At 40.0% G+C, this 10,005-nt stretch overlaps 1 non-coding gene across 1 annotated transcript; it reads right to left on the bottom strand.

The window, feature by feature from the left end:
• Positions 1-4,454: 4,454 nt before the first annotated feature.
• Positions 4,455-4,561, bottom strand: LOC112508304. The gene has a single exon (XR_003068684.1). It is a non-coding gene; the product is annotated as a small nucleolar RNA R71 (small nucleolar RNA).
• Positions 4,562-10,005: the final 5,444 nt, after the last annotated feature.

Raw genomic sequence — 10,005 nt, 5'->3', positions numbered from 1 at the left:
TATTGAAGAAATTGATATAAAAAAGGTAATTTATCAATAAAAATAAATTATTTATAAGACAAACAAATAATTACAAAAGAAAAAAAAATCACAATCCAAATCCTACAAACCAAACATGATTTATAAAGGAATGGATTTCAAATCCAATCCAAATCCTACAAACCAAACACAATAAAGGATTTTAAATCCAATCCAGTCCAAATCGCTCTAAATCCAAATCCCTCCATAAAATCCAAAACCCTTAAAAACAATCCTGCAAACCAAACACACCCTTAGACTCGTAATGCCACAATTGATTTATGTTTTGCCAAACTATATGGGAGAATATTATGCTTTATGCAATTCCTTTGCATGTTCTAATAGTATGCCTATGTAAAAGAACACATTCAGTGTACGAATGATCAATGCTTGTTCGTTTACTGATGAGAATATGTTTTCTATTACATTAGTTCTTGGCCCCTCCCCCAAAAATTACAGTTTGTAGGATTTGCCTCTTTCAAGCCCTGAGATGGCTTTTGATCTTTTAAAAACTATGCCATTTTTAATCTTTACGTTCTTTCAAGTTTTGATTTGTTTTTTTTTTGCTTGATTTTGTGATCAAATCTTCTCATACATATCTATAACTGATTCATATCTCTAGGTATGGTTTTATTGATTGTTAATTAATCTTGAATACATTCTCCATTGATGAATAAGTATGTGATTTGTTTCTTTTTATTTACTATATACTAAAAGAAACTTTCTTTGATGCTTATAAAATAATCCAATAGACTTGCTCGATTTTTATGCACAAATATTTATTTGTTGTCGTAACATATTCTTACATGCTTTTCTGTTTTAGACATACAATTCTAGAATTGCAAAACACCAAGATATGATGCAGCGACACTTTTCAATCAACTCCAGGTATATCATTTTCTTATAAAAAGAAAGATTGAACTATGATGGATTTTATTATGTTTCAATGTTAGGACATAATTTGTACAAATTTGGATCTGTCTCTCTGGGTTGAGCTGATTAGCAAGCACCACTCTCTGCTCTCTCCACCATCTCCACCCTAATAGCATGCTAAAGCTCTGGGAGTTGTAGATTGTACATCTCATGCTGTTGAATGTCTACTTCAATCCTCATCGGCCTTGTAAATTTAAGGTATATGTTTTTCCCTGTATGAACTCTAGATTTCTTCCCAATAAAGAAAAGAAATCCGCTTCGATTGTTGGGAATTTCAATTGTTACAGACATATCCATCACTGGAATGAACTTTAGCCTCATGCTAAATTCAGTCAGATTCTACCAAGTATGGATTCTTAAGTTACCATCCACGCACATATATTACTATCAAGTTAAAAGAATCTTTTATGCTTCCACCTTGACACTTGCTTATGTTTTAGATCAGTATATGAGTTGTGTCATTCACTAAGAGTTACATTTTAGAATCTAAGTATATGATAAGACTCTATTTATTGCAGATGTTAGTGGTATTTGTCGTCTTTTTTTGAGCGATTAATTTCATATCTTTTTGTAGTGAAATAAGACTGACTTTGTAAGTTAACTGAAAGATCGGGTGGCTATACTACCATATCAAGCAGATTTCATAAAAGTCTTAAAGTCTTAAATACATGTCCTAATGCAGATACTACTGCTTATTAATGCTTTAAAGAGCACCATGTACAACTTATCAATGCTTTAAAAATCAGACGAAATTTGGAAATTGATTCTATTACCATTTGATGTTGCCACCAGTTTATGGCATGACTTAATATATAGGAGTACCTAATTTTCTTGAATTGATGGATTACCATAAAAGAGTAAATGAAAGATATGCAATGTTCAAATAATCAAAATGAATATAGATTTTTAAACCAGTGAATTATATCGAGTATCTTTGTTTGACTTTGTATTGCACTTTCTGTTGATGTAGCTTTTGTGTTAAAACGAGCAAAGGGTGATCAAGAAGGGAAGTTGTGATTCAAATGTGGCTGATAAGCACAAATATATACATTTTTTTACGTCAAAGTACCTTACAATTAATGTTAAATATATGCTTAAAAAGGGCCAATTTAATTTAAGATTAATCTAACTACATGAGGCTATTAAAGGTGAGAAAAATGTGTTGATTATGTGTTTTGTTTTTTTTGGGTCCAAACAGCAAAGAAGCTGTCTTCAAACAGCCCAAAATTAGGCCCAAAAAGGCAGCCCAAAAAGCAAACCCAAGTTGCTGCCCAAATCAGCAGCCGGGAGGAAGAAATCGGCAGCGAGAGAGAGAGAGACATGGGTAGCGAGAGACAAAACAGGAGATCGTGGGCAGTCTTGCGTGGGTAGAGATGGGAGACGTGGATCGATTAAAAAGGAAGAGGGGCTGTCAATTGAAGAAAAGGTGGAGAGAGCAGTCGGTCAAGGGGGCGGTAAATCGAAAGGGGCTGTCATCGAGAGAGGCAGCAGAATCGAGAGTGACAACAAGGGCTGTCGATAGAGAGAAGCAAGACAGAACCGGTCAATTGGAGGCGAGAGGCAGTAGTAAGTCGGTCGAGAAGGAGAAATCAAGGAGAAGGCTGTCGATAAAAGCTGAAAAAAAAAAAGAACTCGCAAGGGGAAGAAGCAGTCTGTCGAAGGGGGCTGTAAACAGAGGCTGTCGAAACAGAGGGATAGCAGTCGGTCGAAGCTGTCATCGAGAGGCTCTGGATTGAAGAGAGTGGAAGCAGCAGCCCGGTCGATTGGGAGAGAAATCGACAAAACTTGTCTATCGAGGGCTGTCGATTGGAGGAGAAAAGGGAGTCAAGAAGGACAGCAAAAAGGGGCTGTTCGATTGAGGAAGAGGGWGCAGCAGCAGAAATCGAGTAGCAATAACAGAAAACTGGAAGCCAAGAAAGGACCGAACTTGAAGAATCTGAAATCGATTTCCAGATTTTAGAGTYAATTTKGGATTTCTCAAATTAAGGTTCTTCCTGGTCTACTGCTTTCTACTATCTGTGAGTTCGATTTTTGTTTCAAAATAGAGTTATGAGTTGCTGATTTTCTATTTCTAGTAATGAGCATGTGATTACTTTGAATTTGGATTTGTTGAGACTTACGTCAATTTTAATCTCATTTGAAGCTATTTATGCGATTTTAGAGTTGAATGCTTATCGTTTTGAGTTGGATATTTTGAGTAGGATCCCTTGTTATGTCTAATTCAATTTCGAGTTGCTAGATAAACTTTTAAGTCCGTAATTGCTTTTCGGTTTATTGAAGTAGCACACGACACACAGTTGACATTTAGGTTAAATCATGATGTTGTAAGATCGTATAATCTAATTTAAACAATCGGCGCTCGATTGTCAATTAGTGTTGGGTTTGTTTGACGTTAATACAATTGGCAATTAAATTCTAAGTCCGTGACTAGGTTTGATTAGCTAATTAGAGGTTAGTCGTAGAGCGTTCRAGACTGATCATGCTTTTATAACGAACAGAATATTGACGCGTGTCGATGTCCTAACCAACTTGGTTTCTTTTGAGAAAATGGATTGAATGAGTCGATGATATATAATCCAAAGGATTAGTTGATTGATGCTCATTGCTAGTCTTGTTCTTATTGGTGTTTAAAGTTTCCAATTTCTTTTGCATATTTAGGCTGTTTATAAATCATCCAACCCCCCCCCTTTTATATATAGTGATTTATAGTTAATGAATTTGCGTCTTGGACTCACGGTTAACACCGAGTCCTTGAGGAGACGACCCTACTTATCGCTATTACAAGTGTGTTTTAGAGATAATAGGCTTATTTTTATAAATTATATTATTTGCCGGACTCGACACCCATCAAATTTTTGGCGCCGTTGCTGGGGACTCGACAAAGTTTAACTGTTTATGCCAAGATCGTTTCGTGCAGGTTCACCATTGCCAATTGATCCAAAAATTGAGAAAACCGCAAAGAAGCTAAGAAAGCAAGCTAAGCTTCGAAAGAAGCAAGACGCATCTACTTTTTCACCGGTTCTCAATATTTGGAAAGATATTGAGTTGTCATCTGATTCTGAAGACCAAACGGAGGACGAAGAAGAGAAGCCTCATTCTGAGCAAGAAGAACCGGTAATCGAGACTGAAGAGGAAATGGCGAATCCCGAACGCACTTTAAGGGAATGGGCAGCACCCAACGTCGTCGAGCAACCTCTTTGCATCACTTATTCGTCGGAAGAGGTAAGTGCTGAACTTAAGACTGGTTTATACACTTACTACCTCGTTTTCATGGTTCAGCTAACGAAGACCCGTACAAGCATATGACCGAGTTCCACATGGTATGCTTGGGGATGAAGCCACAAGGCACGACGGYGGAGAATCTCAAGCTGAAGGCATTTCCATTCTCCCTAGTTGACGCAGCTAGGGAGTGGCTTTTCTACTTACCGTCGGGATCCATCACCACTTGGGCGCAAATGGCGAGAGCATTCCTCGACAAGTACTTTCCCGCATCCAAAGCCGYCGGGCTTAGAAGAGAGATCTGTGGGATCAAGCAGAAGGACATGGAGTCTTTATACGAGTATTGGGAGCGCTTCAAGCGCCTTTGTGTAAGTTGTCCTCAACATGGTATTTCTGATGAATTACTAATTCAATATTTTTATGAAGGTTTGCTACCAATAGAAAGAAAGATGATGGATGCTGCGAGCGGAGGAGCTATAGTGAACAAGACGCCAACTCAAGCGAGGACTTTGATAGACACCATGGCGGAAAACTCCAAGCAATTTAGAGTACGGAGTGACATTAGCCGAGACGCTAGTGAGGTACATGTTAAATCTTTAGAGACTAAAATAACTAATTTGACTAACCTTGTGAAACAGCTTGCCATGGGTAATATGTCTCAAGTCAAAGCATGCAGATTTTGCTCATCAGTGGCACATCCCACCGATGCATGCCCGACTTTACATGAAGAAGAAGAGCAAGTGAATGCCATTGGGGGTGGCAATTTTCAAAACTCAAACAACCGGGCTCCCGACCCTTTCTCGAGCACATACAACCCCGGTTGGAGGCAACATCCAAATCTAAGCTATGCCCCGAGGTAAGGACAAGGACAAGGTCAACAATTTCAGCAAAGAGGTTCATTCCATCAACCTCAGCAGTTTCAACCTCAATAATTCCAAGCACCGCCCGGATTTTAGCAACAACATCAACCGAAGGCACCATTTCAGCCGAGTGCCCAACATCAACATCAAGTGTCACCTCAAGCTCCTAGTGGCTCAGGTACGTCATTAGAGGATTTAGTTAAGTCTATGGCTGCTAACATGGTGAAATTTCAACAGGAAACTCAAGCGAGCATTCAGGACCTTCAGGCCACCGTTGGCCAATTAGCAAACAAGGGTAAGTTGCCATCTCAAACGGAGACAAATCCGAAGGCAAATGTGAGTGCTGTCACTTTGAGAAGTGGAAAGGAGCTTCAAGAGGTTGGAAAGAAGAAGAAGGAAAAGGTTCACGAGAAAGAAGAAGAGTTAGAGGTCAAGACATCCACTCCGGGTGCAAAGGATGTCAAAGAAGAGGAGGCAAAGAAGAAGACACCCAAAGTGATAGTTCAAGCACCGCCATTCCCGAGCCGGTTTGAGAAGACAAAGAGGGAGAACGAAGAGAAGGAGATCCTTGACATATTTCGGAAAGTTCAGGTAAACATCCCTTTATTAGATGCAATTAAGCAAGTTCCTAGATATGCTAAGTTTTTGAAAGAACTTTGTACTAATAAAAGGAAACTAAAGGGTAATGAAAAGATAAGCATGAGTCAAAATGTGTCCGCTGTTTTGCAAAAACAGTTACCACCTAAGTGTAAAGACCCGGGCATGTTTACCATACCATGTAAGGTAGGCAATGTYTCGGTAAATCAAGCCATGTTGGACTTAGGGGCATCAATTAATGTTATGCCATATGCCATCTACTCATCTTTGGATGTAGGGCCCCTCAAGCCAACCGGTGTGGTAATTCAATTAGCGGATAGGTCTATTGTCTACCCTAAAGGGGTATTAGAGGACGTGCTTGTTCAAGTGAATGAATTGGTTTTTYCRGCAGATTTTTATGTTATAGATATGGAGGAGAAAAATGCCTCCAASGCCGGTAYGCTTTTKCTAGGTAGACCATTTTTGAARACCTCTAAGACTAAGATAGACGTTCATAGTGGTAGTTTGACCATGGAATTCGATGGCGAGATGATTAAATTTAATATATATGATGCCATGCGATATCCGAGTGATGTTTCGTCTTTATGCTTTGTTGATATTATCGAGTCTTTATCTGATACTATGTTTGATCTATCTAATGAAGATGTGTTAGAAGTAAATCTAGACAGGGATTTAACAAATGGAAGTTTGAAGAAGCTTGCCCAAGAGTACAAACTTGATGATGATTTTGCATAATTGGTGTCCTGGATAGAGAAAGGGCGAGTACAAAAGCCAAGGTATGAAGTCTCTAAAATAGATTTGCCTATATCTCACACTAGACTTTTGCCTTCTATTGAACAGGCACCCGAGCTAGAATTGAAGACGCTACCACATCATCTGAAGTACGCCTACTTGGGAGATAAAGAGACCCTTTCGGTGATCATATCCGCCACACTGTCACCAAAGGAAGAAAGAGAGCTTGTAGATGTTTTGAAGGAGCACAARAGGGCGATTGGATGGACCATCGCCGACATCAAGGGCCTTAGTCCCTCACTTTGCCAGCACAAGATCCTACTAGAGGAAGAGTACAAGCCATTCAGAGAGGCGCAAAGGAGGTTGAACCCACCGATGATGGAAGTTGTCAAGAAGGAGATACTCAAGCTTTTGGACGCCAATATGATCTACCCAATCTCTGACAGCAAGTGGGTAAGCCCGGTCCAGGTAGTTCCTAAGAAAACTGGCATTACTGTGATAGAGAATGTCGAAGGTGAGTTAGTGCCCACACGTGTTCAAAACGGGTGGAGAGTATGTATTGATTATCGTAAGCTTAATTCATCAACTAGGAAAGACCATTTTCCCCTTCCATTCATAGACTAAATGTTAGAAAGGTTAGCCGGTCGTACTCACTATTGTTTTTTGGATGGTTATTCAGGTTTTCATCATATACCGGTCGCAAGAGAGGACCAAGAGAAGACCACGTTCACCTGCCCCTTCAGTACATTCGCTTACCGAAGGATGCCTTTCGGTCTTTGCAATGCATCGGCGACATTCCAACGATGTATGGTGAGTATATTTTCAGAATATGTAGGGAACATTATTGAGGTTTTTATGGACGATTTCACAGTTTATGGTGATTCATTTAGTTCATGCTTAGATAATTTGACCGAAATTTTAAAGAGGTGCATTGAAACTAATTTGGTTTTAAATTATGAAAAATGTCACTTCATGGTCAACCAAGGTATAGTACTTGGTCATGTTATCTCGGAAAGGGCTATAGAGGTTGACAAGGCAAAAATCGATGTCATAAAATCCTTGCCTTACACCTCGAGTGTTAGAGAGGTCCGTTCTTTTCTTGGTCATGCAGGTTTCTATCGGCGTTTCATAAAAGACTTCTCCAAGATCACTCGACCCCTTTGTGAACTACTACAAAAAGAGGTATACTTTGTCTTCAATGAGGTATGTAAGAGTTCATTTGACTTATTGAAAGATATGCTTACTTCTGCCCCTATCATCCGACCTCCAAATTGGCAATTGCCATTTGAGATTGTGTGATGCTAGCAATAACGCTGTCGGAGTGGTATTGGGACAAAAAGATGGTAAGAGCTCTTATGTTATCTATTATGCATCACGATCACTTGATAGTGCATAATGCAACTACTCAACCACTGAGAAAGAGTTGCTAGCAGTTGTTTTTGCTTTAGAAAAGTTTAGATCTTATCTGCTTGGCACTAAAGTGATTGTATTTTCAGATCATGCTGCATTGAAGTACCTGCTCAAGAAGAAAGACGCAAAGCCGAGGTTGATATGGTGGATTCTTTTACTCCAAGAGTTCGATTTGGAGATTAGAGATAAGAGCGGAGCTGAAAATATTGTTGCTGACCACCTTAGCCAGCTAGTGTTGGATGGAGAGCCAAGCCCACTCATTGATGAGTTTCCAGATGAGCACATTTTCTTCGTTTCGGGCGAAACCCCTTGGTATGCAGATATTGTTAATTATTTGGTTTCAAAGAGCTTCCCATGTGAGTTATCTAGACTCGATAGAGAAAAGATTCGAAGAGAGGCTCGTTTCTACATGTGGGACTAGCCGTACCTTTGGAAACATTGTTCGGACCAAGTTATCTGGCGATGTGTGCCCCAAGGGGAGTTTCAGTCTGTTTTACAGTTTTGTCACTCCCATGCTTGTGGGGGTCACTTCGGCCATAAGCGGACATACTGAAAGGTACTAGAGTGTGGGTTGTATTGGCCGACCCTTATGCGAGATTGTTATCATTTTTGCAAGAGTTGCATGAGATGCCAAATGACGGGAAACATTAGTTCCCGAAATCAAATGCCCTAATTTCCTATACTAGTATGCGAGATTTTTGATGTTTGGGGTATGGATTTCATGGGACCCTTTCCCGCATCTTCTAGTAATCTCTATATTATTTTGGCCGTTGACTATGTCTCAAAATGGGTTGAGGCAAAGGCCACTCGAACTGATGATTCTCGTGTAGTTGCAAATTTTGTCAAATCTCACATATTTGCCAGGTTCGGGACGCCCAAGGCCATCATCAGCGATCGAGGCACCCATTTTTGCAACAAGGTCATCGGCGCACTTTTCAAGAAATATGGGGTTATCCACCGCATCTCCACCGCCTACCATCCAAAGTCAAACGGACAAACTGAGGTAACAAATAGAGAAATTAAGTCCATTTTGGAGAAGACTATCAACCCCAACCGGAAAGACTGGAGCTTAACGCTTAATGACGCCTTGTGGGCCTATCGTTCGGCCCACAAAACGCCCATAGGTATGTCTCCTTTCCTGTTGGTGTACGGTAAACCTTGCCACCTCCCGGTGGAATTAGAGCACAAGGCGTATTGGGTGGTGAAGACGTGCAATATGGATTAGGATAAAGCGGGATCGCATAGGAAGCTTCAAATTCAAGAGTTAGAGGAGATCCGGAACGACGCCTACAAAAATGCTCGCATCTATAAGGCGAAGACCAAGGCGTTCCATGACTCTCGTATTCCACGTAAGTCTTTCACTAAAGGTCAGAAAGTTCTCCTCTATCACTCTAAATTAAAGTTATTTCCCGGTAAGTTAAGGTCCAGATGGATCGAACCTTTTGTCGTTTCAACTGTTTTTGAGCATGGTGCAGTAGAGATTCAAAGTCTATCTACGGGGCAAATTTTCAAAGTTAACGGCCATAGGCTAAAGCCGTTCTATGAAGGCTTTAATGGAAGGGATTTAGAGAGGGTAGCTTTGGACACGCCAAGCTACAAGAATTGAACTGAGTATGGTCTAGCCAAAGACATAAAAGAAAGGCGCTGCGTGGGAGGCAACCCACGAATTTCCATCTCTTGCTATTTATTGTTTTCAGTTATTTATTTTATTTTTAGATTCTCTATTTTCACTCTTAGATTTCTGTATTCTCAGGTTCACCCCGAATGTTGGACGCTTGAAGAGACGCGCCCATCTCCACGGATTCTTACATTGGGAGGTCACTCATCAAATCAGGAGAGTTTTCTATTCCCTTTTCCTTAATTGCTTAGAGTGTCCTCTACTTATTGCATACCTTGAGGACAATGTATGAATTAAGTGTGGGGGTGGGGGTTATTTACATGAAATGGGTATATAAATGGTTTTAGGGGTCAAAATTTTTGCTTTTTGCAAATTTTGTGCTTAAATGAGGATCTTTGTCCGTTTTGACAATGTGTTAGCATGCTTTTATTGAGCTTAAATTGTTGATGACGATGAGTTTGGATGCATGTATAGCATGATTGAGCTTGATTGATAGCACTTAGAGTTGATTAGTGGTAGCATTTCGGTCAAAGTAGACTATTGTTAATCTCTTGAACTAGTTTTGAACACCGTGAGACTTTGAGCTTATTTAGACTAAACACTTGATATTAGTCTCAA

The sequence above is a fragment of the Cynara cardunculus genome (genome assembly GCF_001531365.2).
Source record: "Cynara cardunculus var. scolymus isolate 2C chromosome LG 2, CcrdV1, whole genome shotgun sequence".
Taxonomy (NCBI): domain Eukaryota; kingdom Viridiplantae; phylum Streptophyta; class Magnoliopsida; order Asterales; family Asteraceae; genus Cynara; species Cynara cardunculus.
The sequence above is the reverse complement of the archived record's forward strand: the minus strand, read 5'-3'. Positions and strand labels throughout refer to the sequence as shown.